The sequence below is a fragment of the Orcinus orca genome, chromosome 20, assembly GCF_937001465.1.
Source record: "Orcinus orca chromosome 20, mOrcOrc1.1, whole genome shotgun sequence".
NCBI classification, from domain to species: domain Eukaryota; kingdom Metazoa; phylum Chordata; class Mammalia; order Artiodactyla; family Delphinidae; genus Orcinus; species Orcinus orca.
Genome location: NC_064578.1, coordinates 9,550,996 through 9,574,654, shown reverse-complemented (window position 1 = coordinate 9,574,654; position 23,659 = coordinate 9,550,996). Strand labels below are relative to the sequence as shown.

General features: G+C 47.5%; 1 protein-coding gene across 4 annotated transcripts in view; it reads left to right on the top strand.

Annotated features, from left to right (window-relative positions):
- WWOX (WW domain containing oxidoreductase) overlaps positions 1-23,659 on the top strand; it is a 976,221-nt gene that overhangs the window by 319,806 nt on the left and 632,756 nt on the right. The window lies entirely within an intron of this gene.

Here is a 23,659-nt window from a genome sequence, read left to right as displayed (position 1 = left end):
ATTTGGCCTGGGAGCTTCGGCAGGGGTCAGAGGCAGGATTTAGAGCTCCCTGAGCCAAGACTCAAGACCCACACCAGGGGTAAAAGCCAAGCTGAGCTAGGAGAAGCCCAGCCAGCACAACTTAGAGGCCTCTAGTCATGCTGACCCAGTGGTGCCCCCCATCACTGCCCCTTCCTGAGGACAGTACACCCAATGGCAAATAAAATGGAGCATCTAAGAGACAAGAGAACCTAGGGGCTAAAGGGGATTCTCTTGGCTTCAGAGCCCAGAAGCAGGCTGGCTTGAGCTCATCTAAGCAGCCTTGTCTTCTCTGAGGCAAGGTGATGGATTGCAGAATCGATCTCCATCTTGTAGAGGACAGTTCATTTGCAGAGAACGAGTTAAGCTCTGGGATGTCATTGTTGAGGATGGTAGCCACTGGGCACGTGTGGCTCTTTAAATGTAAATGAATTAAAATAAAACATTCAGTTGCTCAGTCACCCTAGCTGCACATCAAGTGCTTGATGGCCACCTGTGGTTAGGGGCTCCCCTCTTGGGTTGTGTTGATGCAGAGCATTTCCATCACAGCAGAGTGTGCCGTTGGACAGCACTGATCCAGAGCAGAAGTCTCCAGGTGTGGAGGATGACCCGCGGGCGTTCCAAAAGAGACCATCACAACTTCTCCTCTTGTCCATTAAACTCTTCTGTTCATTGTTAAATATCTCAACACATTTATTGGGAGGCAGGTGCTACACTTTTAAGTGCTTTACATGAATCTACACATATCATCCTTTCCAGTGTCCTGTGTGGTAGTACTGTTGTTATCCACATCGTCCAGATGAGCAAGGCGGTGGATTCCAGCTCACACCATCTGGCTTCTGGGTCCGCACTCTTAACTGCTACGTGGCGTTCACTCTCAATTAAGAAACATTGATGTTTCCCAATGTTTCACAGAGGCACTGATGTGGGTACCCTCTCCAGACCTCACAGGGTCACGAGCATCGTATGATATGCAAGACTTTCTGGAGTGAGACTGGGTATTTCTTCAAGCCGAGGGTCCACTGTGCAGCCTCCGCTCCTTGTGGCCTTTCAGCCCTGGAAAATGCACTGTAGTTTTGCATGTGTGCCCAGTCGAATGGATTGAGATGTTAGATTATGTGGTTTGAACTGAAGCATCCCTCACGAAATGAACAAAAGGCTTAAAAAGATTTCTGCCAAAGAGACCAGCATTTGAGGATAATACTTACAACACAAACACCAGTGAGCAGGAAGGAAATGGCAGCATTGGTACTTCAGTTACTCCTAATATGAGCCCTTCCTCCGTTCCAGGGTAAACGCAGTGACAATTTGAGCAGATCTTAGAAGTCATTTAAAAAGCAGAAATCTAAGTTGGCAAAACGAGGTGAAATTGCATCATTCTAATCCTGTGCCACACCTTGAGATAGCAGCTAATAGAGTGATCCCAGTTTATAATTTATAAATGAACAAGTAGATATGTATCAGGTATATGCCCTGCACTTTTCTAACCAACAAAGGTGCACAGTTAAAACAGTCTGGAGCCTCTAAGGTTTTAAAGAGACTCTGTGGCTGCTGCCTGTCTTGGTTTTCAGTGTTCATTTGGGATCCTGCCCTGTTCATCATCATTTGGCTGCTAGAAGAACATCCTTTCAGCAGAGCTGAAAATCCTGAAATGAAAAGTATTTTGTAAGGGGGAAAAAATGCCATTGATTGAAACAGAGAGTTATGGCACAGAGACTGAACTTTGATGGGGACTGTGTGGGGTGTGCCTTTGTTTATCATTAACCGTAGAAGAGCTGTCCTCACCTTCCACTCCTTAATTTAAATTTTTTTCAGATATAACCTGACATTAGCACATGGCTACACTGAAAAATTGCAAAGATTGAGACTGTTTCCCCAACATTCTGGACATATTCTCTAGAACTTTATCTAAGCTTGCCACGTCTTTTGTTTAGGGCAGGGGAAGTGTGTGTGTGTGTGCGTGTGTGTGTGTGTGTGTGTGTGTGTTGTGGAGATGATAGGAGAGTTGTGTTTGTGAAAACTGTACCGGAATGACACATTTCTGCACAGCTTTTCTATTCATCTTTCTGGGGTGGCCTTTTAAAACAAAAGGTATGATTTCTGTGCAGGAAGGGGACTCTTCCTTGCCCAAAGATTCCTTAACTTTCTGTGTATCCCTAGTTAATGCTGAGCTACCCAACGTCTGGTTTTCTGGTAGGTTTTGCTCTCATGTGCCTTTTGAGGGCTTTTTTTTAAAATCTATTTCTAAACAATAACAACTTAGAACCTGCTTGTTATCGTCATGCCTGCTTTGAGAAGTTGTGGCTATGATACATGTGTTTGGATGGAATGGTAGATCCGACGGCTCCGTATCTTTTTAGATCATAGTTTCATAATCCCCACTAGAGAAACAGAAGTTGAAAGGGATCACTTGTTTTTCTCAATGTCAAATAGCTCCACAATTTTTTTTAAAAAATTAAGCAACATTAATTGAATGCTTACTGGGCCTTGTGCTAAGTGCTTTTCATGTGACTTCTAATCTCCCAACCACTATTTTTACCCTCACTATTATTATCCACCACTTTATAATGGTGACGAAACTGAGGCTCAGAGAGGTTAAGTAATTGGTGGAGTGTCACACAGCCAGTCATTGACAGAGCACTTAGTAGCACCATGACTGTTTCCCAGGACTGTGTTGTATGTGAGTCGATGGTACGTCGAAGGACATGTGTTTCATTTTTCCAGGAAGGGCACTGTCTTATTCATGTGTTCTTCATGCCTAGCGAGAGTGCCAGGCATACAGGAGACATATTATACAATCTGTTAAAAGAGAGAACGGCATGAACAAGAAACAGTCATTCACACATGTTTCTGGATGTGCACTGGAGGTGGGCACCCAGGTTTGAGAGGGCTGAGCCTTCTACGTACTGGGGGCCAGCTTTAGGACAGAGGAAAACATTTGGTGCATAATCTTGGAAGGAGCCCCTGGTCACGAGGGGCTCTGAAGGTTACTCTTCACGGTTGCACCAAGGCCGAAATTTCACAGCACCAAGTTGGAGATGGCCTCTCATCCATGTCAGTGCTTGTGTTTGACTCCTTCATTTTATTGTTGTTGTTGTTTTTCCCCCACGCACTTCAGTATGAAAGCTCCTTCTACCATTTTTGATTTGGCCTTGAAGTCATTTGAAAAACACTCTGTGTTTATGCATGTCGCCCTCAGTGAGTGAGGCCAGCCCCCGGAAGTGTGCCTCTGCTTCCAGGCAAGTCCTCCATCCCCAAAAGCACTCTCTGACACGGGAGACTTTGAAAATGCTTTCCTTTCTGCCCGCATCTGGGTAGATTTTTTTTTTTTTTTTCCAGTAGTTTCTTAATGGTCTTTAGCAAAGGAAGTAAGTGACACTGATCAGTGAAGGTGGACAGTAAGATTTATAATGTATTTGTGGTAGCTGATTGCCAACAGAACTGGCCTCTCCCAGCGGTGCTGTACGCAGACTCAGAAAATCAATAGGGATTAACCTCTGACCCCCTTCACATACTTATACTGTGGGCTGCATCGCTTACCAATATTTCATCTGCTTCACTTAGCTGCTGTTACTTACTCAATAATGTGTGGCCGATCTCGCAAGATACTAATTAAATTTTTAAAATGCAGCATCACTTGAAGCTTTGATAAAATATCATACCTTTGGAAATCAGGGTCCTTTTGGTTTATTTATTAAACTCACATTAATTAGCCTTCATTAAAAAAAACTGGGAAAGGAGAGAGCTGAAACTTGAGGGTTTGCTTGGCTCACAACTCCACACACCCCCTGTGGTTAACAGTTGGGGGGGACCTCTGTGGCTCTAACAGGACAGGTGTCCCCTGGTGTCTTAGTTGGAACATGAGCCCCCTTTCAGGAAAATTGCTAATCTCACCTTTTTTCTTTTCTGTTAAAGGGGCATTTATAGATACATAGATAATGTGGTACCTTGCAGTGAAATGAACCCAATGAATCATTTTTTAAGGAATCAAAATTAACTTTAATATACAGTCTGTTTGCAAAAGTATGCAAAAGTGTGTAAACATATGTTTGTATGACCTGCCCTTACTTATTATTACTGCATAGGATGGGAAAAGAGCACAGTTTGCAGCAGTGTACTTTTTTTTTTTTATCATTTCCCTTTAAGCTTTGGCATATATTACAGGTCTCTACATTTGTCTTAAAAATGGAAATTGTTGTAGATTTCCTTCATCCATGTCCCTTTTGTTCACATTTTTTTTTTTTTGCAAGTATACCTATTCCCCAGAGTTTACTTACAGTTTCCTATTGATCCAGCAGCTGGTATTTGAATTGGTCGATGTGCTCTGTAAGTTGTTTAAGATACCCTACCTGAGCTATTAGTTTAAATAATGTATTCATAAATTGATTAATCATTACAGTAAGACTTATTAGCTGCATTTATATCTGCGTGTCATCCACAATTGACTTGTAGTCTAATAATCACGCATACTTAAGCAGAAATTGGGCTTTACATTAGAACTTAATAATTATTGAGGTGGAAAGCAGGAGTATTTGCATGTAGCAGTTGAGTGGATGCAGGGCTTTAAAGGTTGGGCTCACTGAGCAGATTGTTACTTTTACATTTCCTAGGTAAAATAGATAGTTCTTCCCCCTGCCCTCCCCGCCCCCCGCCCCGCGCCGGAATGAAATATAGGAAGTGGACCAAATTCTGTCAGCCTCAAAGAAGTGATGGAGTTTGCCGAAGCTGTCCCGGCATCACGGTTCTGGAACATGGATGGGTGTGGAGGGAGGAGAATCGATAGGCATGATGCCTTTGCCGCCATTTCTCTAAAAGCTACCTCATGGGAGGCCTGGGGATCTTTCCACTGGGTTTTCAGGGTGTACACACACTGTGAAGCTCATACACCTGGGAAGACACTCCCGCTCTGACCTCCAGTGAGGCCGACACACCCAGTACAGATGTGCGAAGCAACAGCGTGGTGAGGCTGCCTGGGAACCCTGCCTGCCCCACGAAACACCCTGGGACCACCGCGGAAAGACCTTCCATGCGGACTCCCATGCGGAAAGGAAACAGCTGAGTTGCATACAGGGCTCTGAGGGCTATGTGCACTTTTTTTCATTAATAAACTCTTTTTAAGGGCGGTTTTAGGCTGACAGCAAAACTGAGCAGAAAGTACAGAGTTCCCTATCGCCTAGTCCCCACGCACACGCAACCTCCCCCGGCTCCGCACTTACAGTCAAACTGTGTTTCAGTTAAAACAGTCTTTCTGGTGGTGGATGTCAAATGACAGCTTTGCGTGGGTCCTGCCCAATGCGGCGATTTTGGACTCCACAGGAAGTGCCTTTTCAAGTTTCTTCCTGGGGGCGGGGAACCCTCAGGCTCTTTCCGCTTCATCCTCCCTGGGATCCAAAGCCCCTTTCCCCCCGGCCTGGAAAAGTGGAAAGTCATTTTTCTACAACATAACCCCCCCCAAACATTTGACAGCCTGCTAAATTCACCTACCCTGTGTTCTGGGGTGACGGGGCGGGGTGGAGCGTGTGTTTGTTCAGCTGCCCTGAAAGCGCGCTGCCCATCGCGGGAAGGACATCTGCTCACAGGTGAGCAGTTGCACTGCTGATCTGGGGCTGCAGCTTGGTTGGGGTGCTGGGATGCTGGCTGCACATAGAAGAGCAGGTTGCCGGGCCCCGTCTCCCAGGCTCCCTCTCCCCAGCGTGCAGCTCCACCCATTACTGAGAGGAAACCTACTTTTCTCCGCTGTTCCTCCCCGAGCTTCTTTTGCCAACCTTCTTCAGAATGTCAGCATGGATCATTCTTCCACAGAGGCCCAACGGGCCGGCCAGGAAGCCTCAGCGGATACGTTATTTACAGTGTTTAATTTTCAGCGTACAGATTTATTAAACTTCTTGGTTACCTAGGAGTCCACGTAGCTGCCGCAAAGAGTTTGCTAAACTTGGAACAATAGATGTTTTGTTCGAAAACAAAATCCCTTTGTGCCTGCCACTGCAGTCCCAGTGGTGCCTTCGTGTGTGTGTGTGTGTGTGTGTGTGTGTGTGTGTGTGTGTGTGTGTGTTGCGGAGGGTAGTATGCTGCTGGATGGTTAACTACCAGCTCTCTGGGAGGGCAACAGATTCCGATTCATGGTGTTTCCTGATTATTGCAGTATCCATGCTCACACCATGGCCAGCAGGAAGTTAGGAAGCATGGAGCTGGGATGGGATGTGCAGTCCCATACCATTCTATATGTGTTAAAAATATATTTATCATTATCTATTTATTGGGTTGGCTCAAAAGTTCATTTGGTTAGTGAATACATTGTTCAATAAAGTTCTTTGTGAACATGAAAAATGTCTTTTACTGTTACTTAAAACTGAACGAACTTTTGGGCCAATCCAGTGTATCCTAGATAAATACTGGGTATTTCTTCAAGTCGAATGTATGTAATATCTCCACTGTACGCAGTGGAAATACAGATACATAAATGACCTTGAGAGCATGGATAATATGCTAAAATTATTAGCATACTAAAAACTGTGTGAAAATTTTCGTAAATTTAGTATAAAATTTTCAGCTAAAAATGGGATGTACAAGCCCGTACCATTTTATGTATATTAAAACTACATATATAATATATTTATATCATATAATACATGCATATATAATACTTCCACTATACAGACACATTATAAATAGACATGTGAATGACCTCGAGAGCATAGGTAATATGCTAACCTTTTTAGCGTACTAAAGAGTGTAGTAAAATTTTAGTAAACATTTTAGTATTATAAACATACTAAAAATATTCAGAGGTATTAGATTTTAAGTCTCTCTTACGTTTGTTGTTTTTTTCCTATAGCTTGTTTAATCATGAGCTGATATAATTTAATGTTGAACAGTGGGTGTGTCCAGCAGCCAGCTCCTAAGATTCTTGGAAATGTAGCTCCCTTGAGTCAGTCACAGCAGGGTGCGGCCGCACCACTGTGTGTGTCTGATTGCCTGCCAATATCAGATTGCATCCTGTGTTCAGATGAAGACCATGGTCTATTCCCAATTCAGTCTTATTCCTAACAGGACATCCCTGCGCAGTTTTCCGCTGGGGTGTGATGAGCCTGTTGGCAGGCCGCTAAGTGTCCTCGACAGCAAGCAGACACACGTACCCTGGCTGGTGCATCCCAGACAATTCCGTTGTACTGATATTAAGGATAACAGTGTTTTGCCAGAAGCTATAATGAGATGATTCTGTAACAACAACATGGTGACACCAGACTCTGTTTTGCAATTTTCTTTAATATTTATGCTGGATAAATAATTTATATTTTTTTCAGTTTTTTTTTTTTCTCCCCATCTCCAGCATGTTGATATAGACAGGTGCTAGGTTTTCCTGAATGACTAAAGCAAGGATTTGGTTATTTCTGCCACCACTGAAAAAAAAGAAGATGCATCAGCAGAGTTGAGCTTCTGGGAATTGTTTCCACAGCCCCGCATCCCATCTACTAATACGGACTAATGAGGTCTGTTAGGATCTGTTAGGATCTGCCCCCACTTTTGAAGTGAGTCACTCCCTGAAGTGACACTTTTGCATGTCATTATATCGTCAGGACCGTCCTACGCCGAGGGTTTTGAACGCTCGGAAGTCATGGCCCCCTGGTTGTCTGTTTGGGACTTATTGTAGGCATTCCTTCTAGTCCGGGGTTTCTTAACCCAGGAACTGTTGGCGTTTGGTGCTGGGTCATTCTTGGTTGTGAGGCTCTGTCCTGTGTGTTGGACATGGGATGTTTAGCAGCATCCCTGGATGGAGTAGCAACCCCCATACCCAAGAGGGGATAATGAAAAAAAAATGGATCCGAATACTGTTAGATGCCCTTGGAGGGGCAAAATGGCCCCGGGGTTGAGAACCAGCATTCTAGAGCCACGGTTCTTAACCACGTAAAAGTACAGGAAAGGAAAAATAGAGATCCTCTCGTTGTATTTAACCCTCTCTTTACCTGGCTTCTAGGGACATCCAGTCCCCCAAAACACTGGAATTGGGAATAAGGCATCCTTATGTCACCAGATCAATTTCTGTCCAGGGGACCTAGCCAGGAATGAGTGGAGCAGTATTTTTACCCAGGGACCACTCTCCCGCATCTGCTGGGCTCCTGAGGAAGGAACGCATCAGAAACGGGGTCTCTAGAGTGGGTGGGGCTGGGCCTTTTCTTCCTTCTCTGACGGTTGCTTGCTGTGGCCACAGGCTCGTTTCTTACCTGTAGGGCCGGTGGGCGTCTCCCTGGGGCCTGGGCAGCGTGCCTTGTGGAAGACTTGAAAGGTTCCCGCCACCCTTGGCTGGGGATGGAGGGGATGTGAGAGATGGTTCTTTATTCAGAGGAAGTTCTTTATCCCGATGGCCTTTAAGGTGACATAGTCTGAACAGATAGTGCAGGATGAATTTCAGGATCGCTCTGTGGACGTTCCACGGTCCCTCCCATCAGTGAAGCACGTTTTGCCCAGCTCACCTCTAGGGGCCCTTTGTATCTAGTCTAGGTGAAGGGCACCCCCTGGAATGTGTATCATGTTTAACCTGCACAGCGCTACACCTGAGTCCTTTTTTTTTCCCTCAGGCCCAAGAGGGCTGAGAGGGAACTTTTCCTGAGTTTTCCTCTACAGTCATGGGGCTCTGACTTTTCAGCCGGGTCTGCCTTCGTGGCCTCGAGCATGATCAGATCGATCCCCTGCTGGCCTCACCTTGCCCCTGGGCCCTGAGATAGCTGACCCCAGGGCCTTCAGAGCTGCTGCAGGGGGCGATGTCGGTGTTCTGTGAGAGCAAGCGAGGTGGCATCCGCTGAGACAGCAAGTGAGGTGGAAGGAGGCGGGCTGTGAGTCAGGCAGAACCGGAACGTGCTTTCTGGGCCACCTAGGGACTGTGTGACCCTGGGACAGTGCACTTCACCTCTCTGAACCTTAGTTTCCTTGCCTGCTGAAGGGACGTAGTGCTGTCTCCATGGCAGAGTTGTGGGGTGTTCAGATTAAATGATGACCCCTGAGTGTCTTTCTTAGCTCAGGGGCAGAGCAGGCCTCCAGCAAGCTCCGTCTGCGCTTACTGTCCTCTTATCTTAATGCCATTGAGGTCATCCGCTCAAATAATGGCCCTCGGCTGCCTTGTCCCCTCCCGCCTGGAGGACATGAAAGTGCCCAGTCTCCCCAGAGTGCCTGATCCTACAGGAGTGGGCCCTTTTAGAAACGGCTAAGGAGAGGCTAAGGAGATCAGTCGTTATCTGCTGACCGTTCTGGCCGAGACGAGATTTCATGCTCCTTACCAGCAGATCAATAGTGAAGGCACATTCTGTGAAATTTTACGTAGGCGTCATTGATCTCCCCCAGCTTCAGTTTCCCTGTCTTCGAAGTGAGTCTAAGCAGGGTGATAACGAAATGTTAGGTCAAGTGAAGTGGTCGGTCAGACACCAAGATCCCACATTCTCTCCATACCCCCAGGCCAGGTTCACGTTCGACTTGGAATGACGAACTGCCGACATGGAGGACTTTCTCTCTCCTTACTCGGCCGAAGCTCTCACTCTGTGTCCCTGATAACATACCTCTCAGTGTCTACAAAATGCCCTTGGAGACAAAACCATAGGAATATTCATGATCTCTTTTTTTTCTTTCTAATGAGTTTTTCACAGTGCGACTTAAATTCTCATTCCTTCCGTAGAAGAAGTTTTCACATACGTGTGTATGCTTGTATTTAATGTGCATTATACATGTTGGAACGTCGCCGTTTGAATTTGGACAGGCCTTGTATTTCCAGAACGTTCTAACTCTGGTTCTTTGTGATCTCCTAGTCTTTGCTCTCCAGGGTAAAAGAATAGGATGAAAATGACCTTGGACTGAACATCCAAGCCACGGCTTGTAATGTTGGGCAGGTGCCTTTTGGGGTCTCGGCAGTGGTCGAAGGGGAGTTTGGAAATCCTCAGACCCGGTTGTCTGGTATCTGAGACCACGGTTCTGGTTGGAACACTTGTCCGTAAAGCTGCTGATAACCAAAGGGTGTATCACTGGTGTGGGTAACAGTTGTCGGAGGAGGGGGGCGGCAGATAGTCGGATGATTTCAGTGTTTATATTCCACTGGGGTGAGCTCTAACAAAGACCCGTCCTTTCCCAGAGAACCAACTCCTTTAAAAGAACATCTGCTGAAACTGACAATTTCTGTTCTTCTTAAAATAGGAGCGACATAATTAACCCTCTGGGGAGACTAATATTAGTTTATTAGAGACAATTTCTAGTTCTGTTTATTTTTACACTAAACGATTTGTTCAGATCGGGGGAAAAATTTTTTTTGGAGTTGCGGGGTGGGTTCTCGTTTTTAGGGTTGCTCGACTTTTCCTAATCAAGGACACACGAGGTGAATAGGGGATCGTGTAGGGTCCTGACTGATCGTCCATCATGAGGCAATAGAAGCGTCCTGGAAGGGCTGGAAGCTGTTTGACCTGGGAGTAATGTGGCATTGTACTAACTTTCGGGTATGATTAGCTGCTCTTACAGTGACATAATGAGTTACTGATGTGCTGCGCTCGTGTTTACGTGGTCCCCTCTGTCTTCTGTCACTGCACAAGGCTCCTTTTGGCCCTCACCATTGGTGGCATTCTCCTGTGTTCCTTGTCTTAGGCCCTGTAAACGGACTTACAGTCTGCCCAAGAAGAATAGGAACGCTCATTTGTTTCCAGCGTTGGGCTGATTTCTGACTTCTGGTTTGTCGTAGGACAGAGGATAGGGAAGCCAGGGACTTTTGACCTCGTGCAGAGGCCAAATGGAACATGGGTCCCTCATCGCTGAAATGCCTGTCTTTCAATTGCAGAGCACGCCCACTTGAACATCCAGCCATCTTGCCCTCCGTTCTGTATCCTGCAGCAAACCAAGTCCACTCCTGTCTTCCCCTTGGTGCCTCTTCCAGTGTGGGGATTCCCTTGCCATGCAACACTCCACTCCTTCTCTCCTCCAGACTAAGCGCCCAGTTAGCGAACAGAATGGCTCTGAGAACCTTACCCATTGCCATTTGCTCTACTGCAAAACAGGACTCATGAGCAGGGGAGCTATTCAAATATAACTAGCAATGAGCTCCTGCGGAAGGGTCACGGTGAGCTCCTCGGTGTGGGTCACGGTGAGCTCCTCGGCGTGGCTCACAGGCCCCTGACCTGGCCCGGCCAGCCGCTCTGGCCTCCTTCCCTCCCACTTCCCCTCCTGGAGCAACTTCGTGCTTCAGCCAACCTGAACTGAGCTCACCGGGCTGAACCCTCGATGCCAGCTGTGCCATCTCCCTGAGCTCCCCCTCCCGTCCTGGGCTTACCGGTCTGTCGGCAAACTGCTCTTCATCCTTCAAAACCCAGGTCTTGGCGTCACCTCTTCCATGAAGCCTTCCCAGACCTCTACTCACCTAGACAACGTCACCTCCTCCCTTGATGCCATGGGTGCTTCTGTATCGTGATTGTTCAGTTACACAGTCATTGTTCCCGTTGGATGGCATGCTTCTTGGGGAAAAGGACCAAGTTTTATTCCATTTCTAACCCAGGCCTGGCACCTAATAGGTGAACAGTGGTTGCATGTAATTCTCCCCCTCCCCTCTTGCTGGCCTGTATTTAACATCTAATGGCCTTCAGTGTCTTGCTTTTGGGTGAAGTAGGAGAGGGTACATTGCATGTGTGTGGGAGCGATTACAAAATCCAGTCACACTGCAAATCGCTGACGCACACCTGAAGTTTCTTTGTTTGCAAGCTGGAAGATGTGAGCTGAACTTGAAACCCCTGGAAAACCCGAGCCTAAGAAGCTGTTCCGAGTAACAGCCATGTGAGGCTGGGGGGTGGCGGGTGACAGATGCCTCTGGGGGCCCAGGGTCACCTGCCCCCATTGTGCCTCCCTTGCGCCCCCTCCTCCCTCAGTTACATGCATCGAGACTCTGGAGCCCACGGGGCTGCTGATCAGTATCTTCACCTGGCTTTCTCCTAGCTACTGAGATGTCTCAAGCAGGGTGGGGGACACCCCTCTAAGAATGCAGAGTAGGACGTGTGGGGTGCACCTGGCGGTCGTTCTCGAGATTTCTGAAACTTGTCCTTCTCCCCTGAAGGTCCCTGGCTGGCTGCTTTCATGTCGCGATTAGATGAACAGCCAGAAGATAGGTGGCATTTCCACAGCGAGTACAGCAGATGGTCCCGTCAGGTGACAGTGCTGTGTGTACAGCCGATAGGGAGTGAGGGGAAGGCTTGAGCCAAAGGCCAGTAGCGATTGAATGAGGGCTGTGTTCTCAGCCCCACAACCACGAAGGACACGTGTCTTCTGAAGGTGTGCATGCGCACCTGCGTGTGTCTCCAAACTCACTTACTTATGTTTTCTCTCTAGACAGTGGGCACGTTGACCCATGACACGGTCCACTGGAGGGTCCACCTCAGTGACCCTTTAGCAGTTAAGCCCATTCCTCTGACTTCATAGCCGCACTTTTGTCATCATGTGTAAAGCCCACCACACACTGTGTTGGAATCAAACATGTTCAACATCCAACCCATATTGGATGGATTGTGTATCACGTCAGACACTTTGCTACGTCTGTCTGGAACCTTGGCAGTGACCAAGACATGATCTCTGACCTTGGGAAGAGAGCCCAGGGCCTGCCACTGGGAGGTATTTACAGAGTCCATGTTTCCCTTCCCTCCCAAGGGAGACTGGGTTTATGTGTAAGTTTTCTATATGTGTTTTGGGCTAAGGGAAGTTTTATTGGGGTGCTTCTGTGCCCCGAATAATTTGCAGCAACCTAGAGTTGTAATTCAGGGAGTAAGTGTCTCCGAGAGAATGTGCAGCACCACACCCAGATGTGTGTTTTCCCTTAATCTGTAGCCTTTTGACAAATTACCAGGAGCTTTATCCCTGTTACACTTTTTACTTGTGCACCATAAGTATGGGAATGGTGAGTACCGGCATGCGTGCATCTACTCCCAAGTCCTTTAACCGTGACAGACATCACTAATCAATCAGAATCATGCTCGACCCATGACTCCAAGTGGCTCTGACTAATCATCTGGGGTCAGTGTGGGAGATACTCTTTATCTGCCATCCTCACAAAGTGATATTTTGATAGAAGCATCATAGTCCTTCCTGCGGACTACAGACTGGCCTCTTGCGTAGCAGTCACACCTTTGGGAATCTCAGTAATGTTTTGCTGTCACAGCTGGGCCCTCCTCCTGGCAGATGGCTGGGAAAACTTCGAGCCAGTTACCGAAAGGAATGATCTATGTTTCCGCGTTCCATTGTCTGCTCGGGCCTCACCCTCATTCTCCAGCGGTAAGCTGGAGCTGCGTAAGAAAATGTCCTCCGTTAAGACTTTGGGCATTAAGACAGGTGGTTAGCATTGTTGTGGTCTAGCAGCGTTTCCTGGAGCAGAGAGGATTCCCGCAGGATCCACTGCAGTGGCAGTCTGGCCGGAGTTGATTGGGTGTATGGTTTGATGCGTGCACACACGGTTTCAGGAACACAGCCGTCGCATCAAGCTGTGTCCACTTGTGTGCGTCATTCATGTGTTTCTGTTACTCCCTCTACAGCAGAGAGGAGCAGTTGCATTTGGTCATTCTAGGCCCCTAGAGTGTCAGGTGGGCCATTTGTAATATCTTCAGGGTGTTTCAAGAGAGTCATTCTTTACAAGTTCTGATCGATGACACAACAGTGAAAACAACATAATAAATATAGCTAATACCTATATAGCACTTGGCGTGCACTTATATGTATATATAACCATGGCACTCTTTCTGCGTACTTTACATAAACGAACACCTCAACACACTCTTATCCTCATTTAAAAAATTTTTTTAATTTATTTATTTTTGGCTGAGTTGGGTCTTCGTTGCTGCGCACGGGCTTTCTCTAGTTGCGGTGAGCGGGGGGCTACTCTGTTGCGGTGCACGGGCTTCTCACTGCGGTGGCTTCTCTCGCTGCGGAGCACGGTCTCTAGGCACGCACACTCAGTAGCTGTGACTTGCAGGCTCTGGAGTGTGGGCTTAGTAGTTGTGGTTCACGGGCTTAGTTGCTCCGTGGCGTGTGGGATCTTCCCGGACCAGGGATTGAACCCGTGTCCCCTGCATTGGCAGGCGGATTCTTAACCACTGCGCCACCAGGGAAGCCCCTTATCCTCATTTCAGATGTGAGAAAACCGAGACACATAGAAGATAAGTAACCAGGCCAGCTGCGTACAGCGGAGATAGTTGTCTGAACCTCTGAAGTCTGTGTTCTTACCCACTGCATGATACGGGATCATCTGAAAATTTCTCTCCATTCGGATCGATTAATGCTAACACTTCTTTCCTAAGCAGGGCAAGGATTCCAGTCTTTTACGATGATTGGAAGGTAACGGAGTTGGGAACCAGAGCCTTAGAGGAGGTCTGGATCTCAAGGCGGTGCCTTTGCTTTTTCATCTTGGGCAGGTCGATAAACAAACATGAAACAAACACAAAGCAACAAACACACAAAAGAACATACAACCAGCAAAAATCGGTTTCGTGCCTCTTGAAAATCCTCTTGTCCGGCAGCACTCCAAAGACCTTTCTGATGCAAAGGCCAGGCGTCTCTGGTGGAGACTCAGGCATGTGTTTTTGTGGGAAGCACCCCATCTCCTGCGTCTGCATGGTTGCCACTTAATGGACTGCACATCAGTGGCTTTTGGAGGAAAAGAAATTTAAGGCTTGGCCATCGGTCCTTGAGTCAGCACATTGAACTTTTGGTCAATTAGCTCCTCCCCCCATCTTTACGGTATGGCCTTTCCTGTAATTACAGTCCAGATCCTGTAGCCGGAGGAAGGCCTGTCAGTGGAGTAAGAGGCTGATGTCCATTGCAGGGTGACAGGTGTTTCTGAGGGCTTTAGGCCTGTCCTCTGAGAGGCTTGTTATTTCCTCCCTAGCTGCTCTACCCCACCCCATTTGCCACCATCATATGGACGGAGGCCTCTTATTCCGTGGCTGAGCCTGGGGGTCAGGGCTCTCAGACATGACATACTGCAAAGTAGAGATGTTTCATTGATTTGTCTTGTTTTTAATTAAGAATCATTTTTAAAATATGCATCTGTGGGCTTCCCTGGTGGCGCAGTGGTTGAGAGTCCGCCTGCCGATGCAGGGGACGCGGGTTCGTGCCCCGGTCCGGGAGGATCCCACATGCCGCGGAGCGTCTGAGCCCGTGAGCCGTGGCCGCTGGGCCTGTGCGACCGGAGCCTGTGCTCCGCGGCGGGAGAGGCCACAGCAGTGAGAGGCCCGCATACCGCAAAAAAAAAAAAAAAAAAGCATCTGTGTACACATAGGAAGATGTGTGGCAGACAGTTTATCAGGCATTCCCCCCCCCCGGGGGGAGGGTAGGTTTGGGTAGGAAGCTATGGGAAAAGAATCATGTTTTAGCTTAGACCAACCTGTGCTTGATTTTCTTTCTCTTCATTTTTCAATAACCATAAATTACTCTTACGATTTCAAATGACTATGTCATCAAAGAATCACAATCAATAAACTTATTTCTAATTATCAGAAATTCCCTAAGACAGGAAAATTTTATTTTTTAAATTTTTTAAAAGACATATATAGTTTATTTCAATACCACCTTGTATTTATTGAGTACATGTTTCTGGTTATTATTCTAATTATTAATTCATTTCATTTCCCTACGACATACTGATCACACAGTATTATGTGTCCATTCTTACAAGTAAGAAAACTGAGTTCTGAAAATGTTAAAACAAAACAAAACAGTATAAGTTTGGATCGTTTTCAGATTTCAGTCATTAGTTCTTTTTTCAAGCTTTATGATTTTTTATGGTTATTTTTAGAGGATTATCTGTGATCCTTATGTTGTAGGATTGTGATGAACCCATCCACGTTGGTTCAGACGCAGCTCCGTCAAAGACAGGAAGGTTTTAGATGCAACACCATGAAGTCTTCTGAACACTTGTCGGGGTGCCTGAATCTGCTTTTCATTTTTGCTCTTGGAATTTTGGTCCAAGTAGAGCTCATCCCTCTTTTGGACTGTTTTTCCACCTGGTGTTAACTTCGCTTCACTGGCCGCCCTTGTCCCGCAGCCCCCTCTGGCTTGCTTCCGCTCCCCTGAGTCCCCAGGCTTGTCCCCCGTCCCTGTCACGCCTTCTGTGAGCTTGAAGCGCCACCTCTCTCCTCCGGAGGGAGGAGCCCTGCCTCCCCCCATTCATTCTTCATCTCCCTGTGGCTTAAGAAAGTCAAGCACCTGTTTGTAGTCATCGCTGGTGTTCTGCCTTCTTAAAGCTCTAAACAAATGGAGAAGATGTCCTTGTGGAATGTAGCCCGAGGGGAGGATTCCGTGTCTGTGATGACCCGAAGGTGGGATTTAAGGGAGGAACCCACGTCCTGTGGGTCTGTCCAGCTAACTCAGCCACTGTAAGAGGTGTCCGTGCCGCTCCAGGACCGTTGCATGTCCCCGGGTGTGTGGTGGTAAATGGGTTGCTCCAGCCCGCTTGCTTTTGTGCATGCGGTCGCGGAAGGTAAGGATGTGTTGACAACCCAAAGCTAGTTGTCAGCGATACGGTCCAAACGGGCCTCCGTTAGAAGCAGACCAGCAGCTTGGGGTGGGAGGCTCGGTGAGGGCCAGGGCTCGAGACGTGGACAGGTCACTCCAGCCTCCCTGTGACACGTTTCCCCAGGCCATCTGCATGGAAGGAGAGAGGTCGCTGCTGAAGACACAGGCCATCACTCATCTGTTCTCTCTCGTCAGCCTCTGTCAAACCTTCCAGAAGGAGAATGAAACGCTCAGAAATCAAGGAAGTTAACTTTTGCCAAGAATGATGTCAGTAGCAAACTCTGGAAGGAGGCACGGTCAGGAATGTTTCTCCGGGGAGCCACGGGGGTATCAGATGCTGAGGCCCGAAACCCTCTGTGTACGCCTTTGGCCTCGGCGTAAAGTAACTGGTAACCCTCTGATAGATATGTTTCTACTCAGGCCTGTGGCTGCAGGGGGGCGGGGGGGGGGGGTGGAGGTATATGCACACTGGGAAACTGGACCAAACGATTCCACAACCGTATGGATCCACACAAAAGACCCACCTTTTGCACCGCTAGCAGGTTTTCTTTCAATATCATTCAGAATTTGTTCCTTTCCAAGATCTTTTCATTTCTTTTTAGACTTTATTCTTTTTTTTTTTTTTGCGGTACGCGGGCCTCTCACTGCTGTGGCCTCTCCCGTTGCGGAGCACAGGCTCCGGATGCGCAGGCTCAGCGGCCATGGCTCACGGGCCCAGCCGCTCCGCGGCAGGTGGGATCTTCCCGGACCGGGGCACGAACCCGTGTCCCCTGCATCGGCAGGCGGACTCTCAACCACTGCGCCACCAGGGAAACCCTAGACTTTATTCGTTTAGAGCTGTTTTCAGGCCACGACAAGATCGAGTGGGAGGTACAGAGATTTCCCGTATACTTCCTGCGCCACATTTGCACAGTCTCCCTCCCTGTGGGCACCCCTGCCAACCGAGGGGTACATTTGTTACAATCGATGAACCTACAGTGACACATCATTGTCACCCGAAGGCCATAGTTTACATTAGGGTTCACTCTTGGTGTTGTACGTTCCATGCATTTGGACCAATGTACGATGACATGTATCCACCACTATAATACTGCACGGGATAGTTTCAGTGCCCTAAGAACCCTCTGCGCTCCACCTGTGCACCCTCCCTCACCTCTCACCTCTGGCAACCACTGACCTTTTGACTGTATCCACAGTTTTGCCTTTTCCAGAATGTCATATAGTTGGAGTCATACAACTATAGCTAGAAACCTTTTCCCATGGGCTTCTTTCACTTAGAAATAGGCATTTAAGGGTCCTCCATGTCTTTTTCATGGCTTCATAGCTCATTTCTTTTTAGCGCTGAATCATATGCCATTGTCTGGATGTACCCCAGCTTATTCATCCATTCACCTACTAAAGGACATTTTGGTTCCTTTCACATTTGGGCGATTAAGAATAAAATTGCTATAAACATCCCTGTGTAGGTTTTTGTCTAGACATAAGTTTTCAGCTCATCTGTATAAACACTGAAGAGCACAATGGCTGGATTATGTGCTAAGAGTATGTTTAGTTTTGTAAGAAAGTGTCAGGACTGTCTTTGACCCGGGCTGCCCCACTCTGCGTTGCCCCCAGCCGTGAACGAGGGTTCCTGTGGCTCCACAGCCCTGCCAGCATTTGGTGCTGCCAGCGTCCTGGCTTTTTGTCATTCTGATAGCAGCGCAGTGGCATCTTCTTGTTTTACCAAGATTTGTTTTTAATTGTAATTGTTTCCACCACATGAATATAAGAATCTGAGATGGGTGGAGGAGCTTCTTTACCCCTGAATCCAGCACGTCTGTGAGGAGTCTGGCCGTTTGCTAATAACTGAAGCTGGAATCCTCCACTGGTAACCTCTTACTGTGACTACTGGCCGTCGGCAGAGATCTGAGCCTAAGGCAGCGGGTTCTCAGCTTGTGTGCTTTATGTTCATGAGGCCAAATAATTTTAAGCTATGGGTCTGTTTGGGGGCTATACCAATGACAATCATTATTGAAATAGTGAATGGGCATTAGGATAATTGGTTCGTGAGCAGAGATAGTGTGTGTGTAATGTCCTCCACCAACACCTTATTGCATATTTAAGTTGGATCTAACTTGATTGGATCCAAGCAGCCTTCGTGATTACAGAGTCCTCATGGTGTGGACATTGGCACTGCAGCGCAGGGGCAGTGGCTGGGTCTGGAGGTGTCACCCTTGACTGTTTTTCATCAGAGGCTGTGCTGTTATATCTCAAAAAAGAAAAAAAAAATGAAAAGGTAGACTAATTATATACTGGAAGTACTGAGACTTGGGGAAAACACGTCTTAAGGGAATATGTTATTTTTAGGAAATCATCAAGGTCATCAACATAAAGGGAATAGAAGGAACTTTGTTAGACTTCCTATCCCGTCCTCTGAGGGTTGTTCGTGTTGCTTTGTAAATTTCACCCCATCATCGGGGGGACTCACTCGAGTCCCTTCAGAGCTTATAGGATTGGGGGTTGGGGGGGCACGTCTCCGCCCACCTCAGGGCAAGGTTAGCGGGAAGGACCATTTTTCCAAACTTCACATGCCCTGCTCACAAAGTTTATGATAAAATAAAAACTCTTCCTGTATATGTATAACTGATTGACTTCGTTCTAAAGCAGAAACTAACACACCATTGTCAAGCAATTATACTCCAATAAGAACGTTGAAACAAAACAAAAAACAAAAAAACCCATGTCTTCCTACTGAGAATCATGACCCACGTATAATGGTATTGCTGGGAGTGTGAATGATTCAGAGACAGGAAAGGCTGCATACACTGGGCTTCAAGGGAAATTGGTGGCATGCAGAAATCGGGAGCTTTCCATGATAAGAAAAATTCAGAAGGGACATTATGTTGTCTTGTTGATTCAGTGAAAGAGCATGGTAGTGTTTGATAGGATTATTCGGGACTCTTTTTTTCTTAAATACAAATTCAAAGTCTTCAGTTGTCTCTCCTTCATTGTCATTGAGAGATAAGCACAGTAATGATTGAGTTAAGGTTGAATATCACAGAGGCGAAAGGAATAATTCTGAGGACTTTTAGTCTATTAACTATATGAGGCTTCTTAATAGTTTGGCTTAAGGCAAAAATGATTTTATTCTAGTTTCATCCTCGCTGAGTCAATAATTAACAGAGTTTGATTAAAACTGGATTTTACTAAGTGTAGAAACCATCTGGGCCTCTTTCCTTCCATATGAAAAATGGTGAGTTCTTGTCTCTGATCAGTTCTAGGCATCCAGCCTTGGGGTGAGACTCAGGGCCCCGACTTCATCGTAATGGCCTTGCTTGGGGGAGGCAACAAGATGTTCCTTTCCACCTGGCCTTGCTCCTGCAGGGGGGGCAGCACGGACAGTGCACCGTCTCTCTGACTGGCCCATGGGGAACCCCTGGCTGTCTACCAGCCCCTTGTATTTTTATTTATCTTGGCCCCTGTTCCACATCTCTGCTTTTCACCGTGGTTAACCCTCCTAGAGGACCAGGTGAGACTCGTGGGGATTTCCTGTCCGTCGGCCACTGGCAGAGACTCGGGTCACTCAGCAGCTGTCTTTGGGTCCACGTGCTGGGTTATGGAAGGGCTCCCTGCATTGCCGCTCAGAGCTTCTCCCCACCTCCTCTTAGACCATTGCTCGTACTGTGTAGTCACTGCTTGCTCTCTTCACCGTCTTCCCCGCCAGGCCTGGCCGCTTCACGCATGAGGACTGGGTTTTATTTGCTTATCTCTAGCACCCGTATCCGGCACAGGATTTGACAGCAGCCAGGGTAAACTATATCCATGGAATGGACTCGGGAAAAGAATAAGGTCAAGGCGATGTAGGTGCCATTTTCTCTGGATGTTGAGAGCTTGGATTTCATGCCATGGGGCTGGGCTCTGCCCTCACGTTTCACGTTTCCAGGCTATCAACAGCCATTCCTGCTTTTGGCTGCCTAGGATTCAGTGGTACCAAATCCTTACCGTTTTGAGGCCTCACTGCTTTGAGTCTTTTAAGAAGGAGGTAAGAGAGGCAGATGGGGAGGAAGTAGGTTGAAAGTTTGATTTAGCGCAAGGAGAAAGAAAAGCAAAAAACACAGCGAAACAGAAGAGCAGGCAAGAATGGTTTGTAAGTGCCCGTTGAAGGTTTTGGTGTGTGGTGCCCTTGCAGTTTTCCAGTGGAGGGTTTTGCCAGCCTGGGTGAGCTGCTGTTTACAGTCAGTGCGGTACTAATTGTGTGTGTGAGTACGTGTGCGGCGGGGAGAAGATGGGCCTTTAAAAAAACCGTATGGATTGCTTGGCATTTACTGAGGGTGTTACGTCTCCATCCCGGTTGCCAAGATTAAACTGAATCATCCCCGTGGCCGTTCAGTTTCCCTGTGCACAGAACACAGCCACCACTCTTATACTTCCTTCTCCCTCTCTCCTCTCCTTCTTTGATTCCTTTCTTTCTCCATCTGTCTTTTTTTTTTTTTTTTTAAACATACCACACGTTTCTCACTGAGTGGGTACCATTCACCACGTCGAGTAAAACCCCGGCGAGATGTTCCAGGCACGTGCTGCCAGGGCACCTGACCGAGACACCTGAGCATGTGTGTGACGGGGGTGGGGGGATGCCTCATGACCATTTACAAAATGGGGAGCTCGTTTTGGGGGTCCTCCTGTTTATTTCCCAGCCGCCTTCCAGCTGGACTGGCTCTTTTGGGAACACGTGGATGTTGGTGCTGGAAGCTCCAGTCATGTCATTTAATTCCAGAGCTTTTTTTTTTTTTTTTTTTCCTATCATGAATTATTCAGGCAATGTTTTCCAGAATTGTCATCAATAAGTACAGACCCAGAGAGAACGTGTATAACTACGCCTGTGCCGGGCCTGCGAGGAGTCGGTATTTTCTGGCTCAAAGAAGTTGCCAAAGGGAGGATTCAGAGCCAGTGTGCTTCCCTCTCTGGGCAGTGAGTGATGCAGGTACCACACTCAGGTTCGCTGATGTTTGGCTTGGATTAAAACCCAGCCAGGGAAATACACGCAGCCCTGCTGGCGTGGAGCTGGGGGCGGGAAGGCTTTTATCCTCGAACGTTCAGCAGTGAAGAATGGCGGGCAGGACAGAGGGTCGGCCAGGAGCCAGCAGTTGAAGTTCTTAGTCCATATCCACAGAAGTCTGAACTTGGCACATAAGCGCCCTCCCCCTCTGCAGGGATTTTTTTTTTTTTTTTTTTGTATAATGAAACTATTCTTGGAAGAGTGCCTGCCTATTGTAAAAAATCAGACAGGTCAGTTCGGGTATCTGTGTTTGTGTAAACATTTCTGGCATTATTGGCAAAAACCGTCGGACAGGAGGGCCCAGGATGACCACGGCCCGCCTGCTGCAGCCATGCACAGTGTTTTTGATACGAACTTGGGAGATGGGAAGAAATCAGAAGTAGAGGCTTCCTGCAAAATGGAACGCTGCCGCCCATTTCTCCCAGCTTCCCTTCTCACTGTACTCCAGCTTTTTAGCTGGCTGTCTCCCAAACGGTGGTCCTTAGCTTGGGCTGTGCGCTAGGATCGCCTGGGAAATTCGTGAAAAATAGTGATGCTCCAGACTAATTGAATCCAGATCTCTCGTGGGGGAGGATGATGGCTTTTATTGGACGGGCGTGCAGGGTGGCAGTGAGGGCCGAAAGCCCCAGAGCGCTCCATCCTTAGATTTCAGGATCTGGAGAGAGAGATAATGTCCTCCTGGAGTTTTAGGTGGAAGGTTTCTGGGGGCGTGGAGCTGGGTCAGATCCCCTTTGAAGAAATGAGATGGGGCTTTCAGCTCGACCCAGGGTTGTAGTGTGCTTCCCTGGAGGCTGTTACCCTTTCCTTGTTTTCCTTCTCCCTGGGTCACTTTTAGGTCCATCGGAACTGTACAGGGTCTGCCTGTCCTTAGCCCTCTGAAATCCTTTAAAAAAAAAAAAAAGCCTTTATTCACACGTAAGGCACCAACTGCACAAGCCGTTCATTTAAAGTGTACGATTCAGTGTTTATGTTCACAGAATGGTGCGTCCATCACCACCATCCATTTTAGAACATTTTTATTAGCCCAGGAAGATCCACACTCCTTAGCCATCACCCCAACCGCCCCTTCTCCCAGCCCTAGGCAACCACTCATCTGCTTCCTGTCTCAGTGGATTTGCCACTGACATTTCCTATGAATGGAGTTATGTAATCCGTAGTCTTTTGTGTGTGGCTTCTTTGACTTAGCATAATGTTTTCAAGGCTCATCTGTGTTGTAGCGTCTATCACTCCTTCGTTTCTTTTTAAGACTGCGTAATACTCCATTGTGCGGATATACCACAGTTCACGGATCCATTCATCAGTTGAACGTTCGCATTGTTTCCACTTTCTGGCTCTTATGAATAATGCTGCTATGAACATCCATGTACAGGTTTTAGCGTGGATTATATTTTCATGGCAACATCCTTCTATGGCATGTCTTGGCAGTATCACCCCAGCCGTCAGGGAAGTGTCTCGAAATGCTTTGCATCCGAAACAAGTCATTATTAGCGACGTGGGCAGCTCCGGACCAGGGGCCAGGGTACCCGGGGGCCTCTCACTCTGCACCTGCCGTGTGCCCTGGCACTGTGAAGGGCTCAGCTTCTCGGCAGAAGAAGGAAAACAGTCCCAGTTACTCCTCTCCCCACCATAAACCGCCATCTTCCTCCCCCCCACCAACTCCCACTTCCAGAGCTAGCAGACGAACTGCCTTCTGAGAAAGGAAGGTGCCGTGTTCCTTGATTCCTACAAGACGTCAGTGTCGTTTGTGTGGTCCACGTGTCCACGTCTCACGTGTTCCCACTGAACGTACTAGCGCCTTCTCACAGCCCCGTCTTCCGTGTGTTGCTGCCTGTTTTGAGATTGATGAGGCCCAACTCACAAGCAGTGTCTGTCTGGATTAAGGGAACCTGAGAGTCACGATTTATATCTGACCCGAGGAAATTCCCTGTAAGCTGCTTATAGGAGGTGCATGCTGAGAGCATGAGGGGAAGATGGAGCCTTCCGGCCCGTGGTAAAATCTGGACTCTGCTCTCCTTCTGTTTTAACTGTGGTAACAGTAAGCTAACAGACCCATAGTCCTACCTGTAAGTAGCTGCTGACAGTTCCACTCTTGTA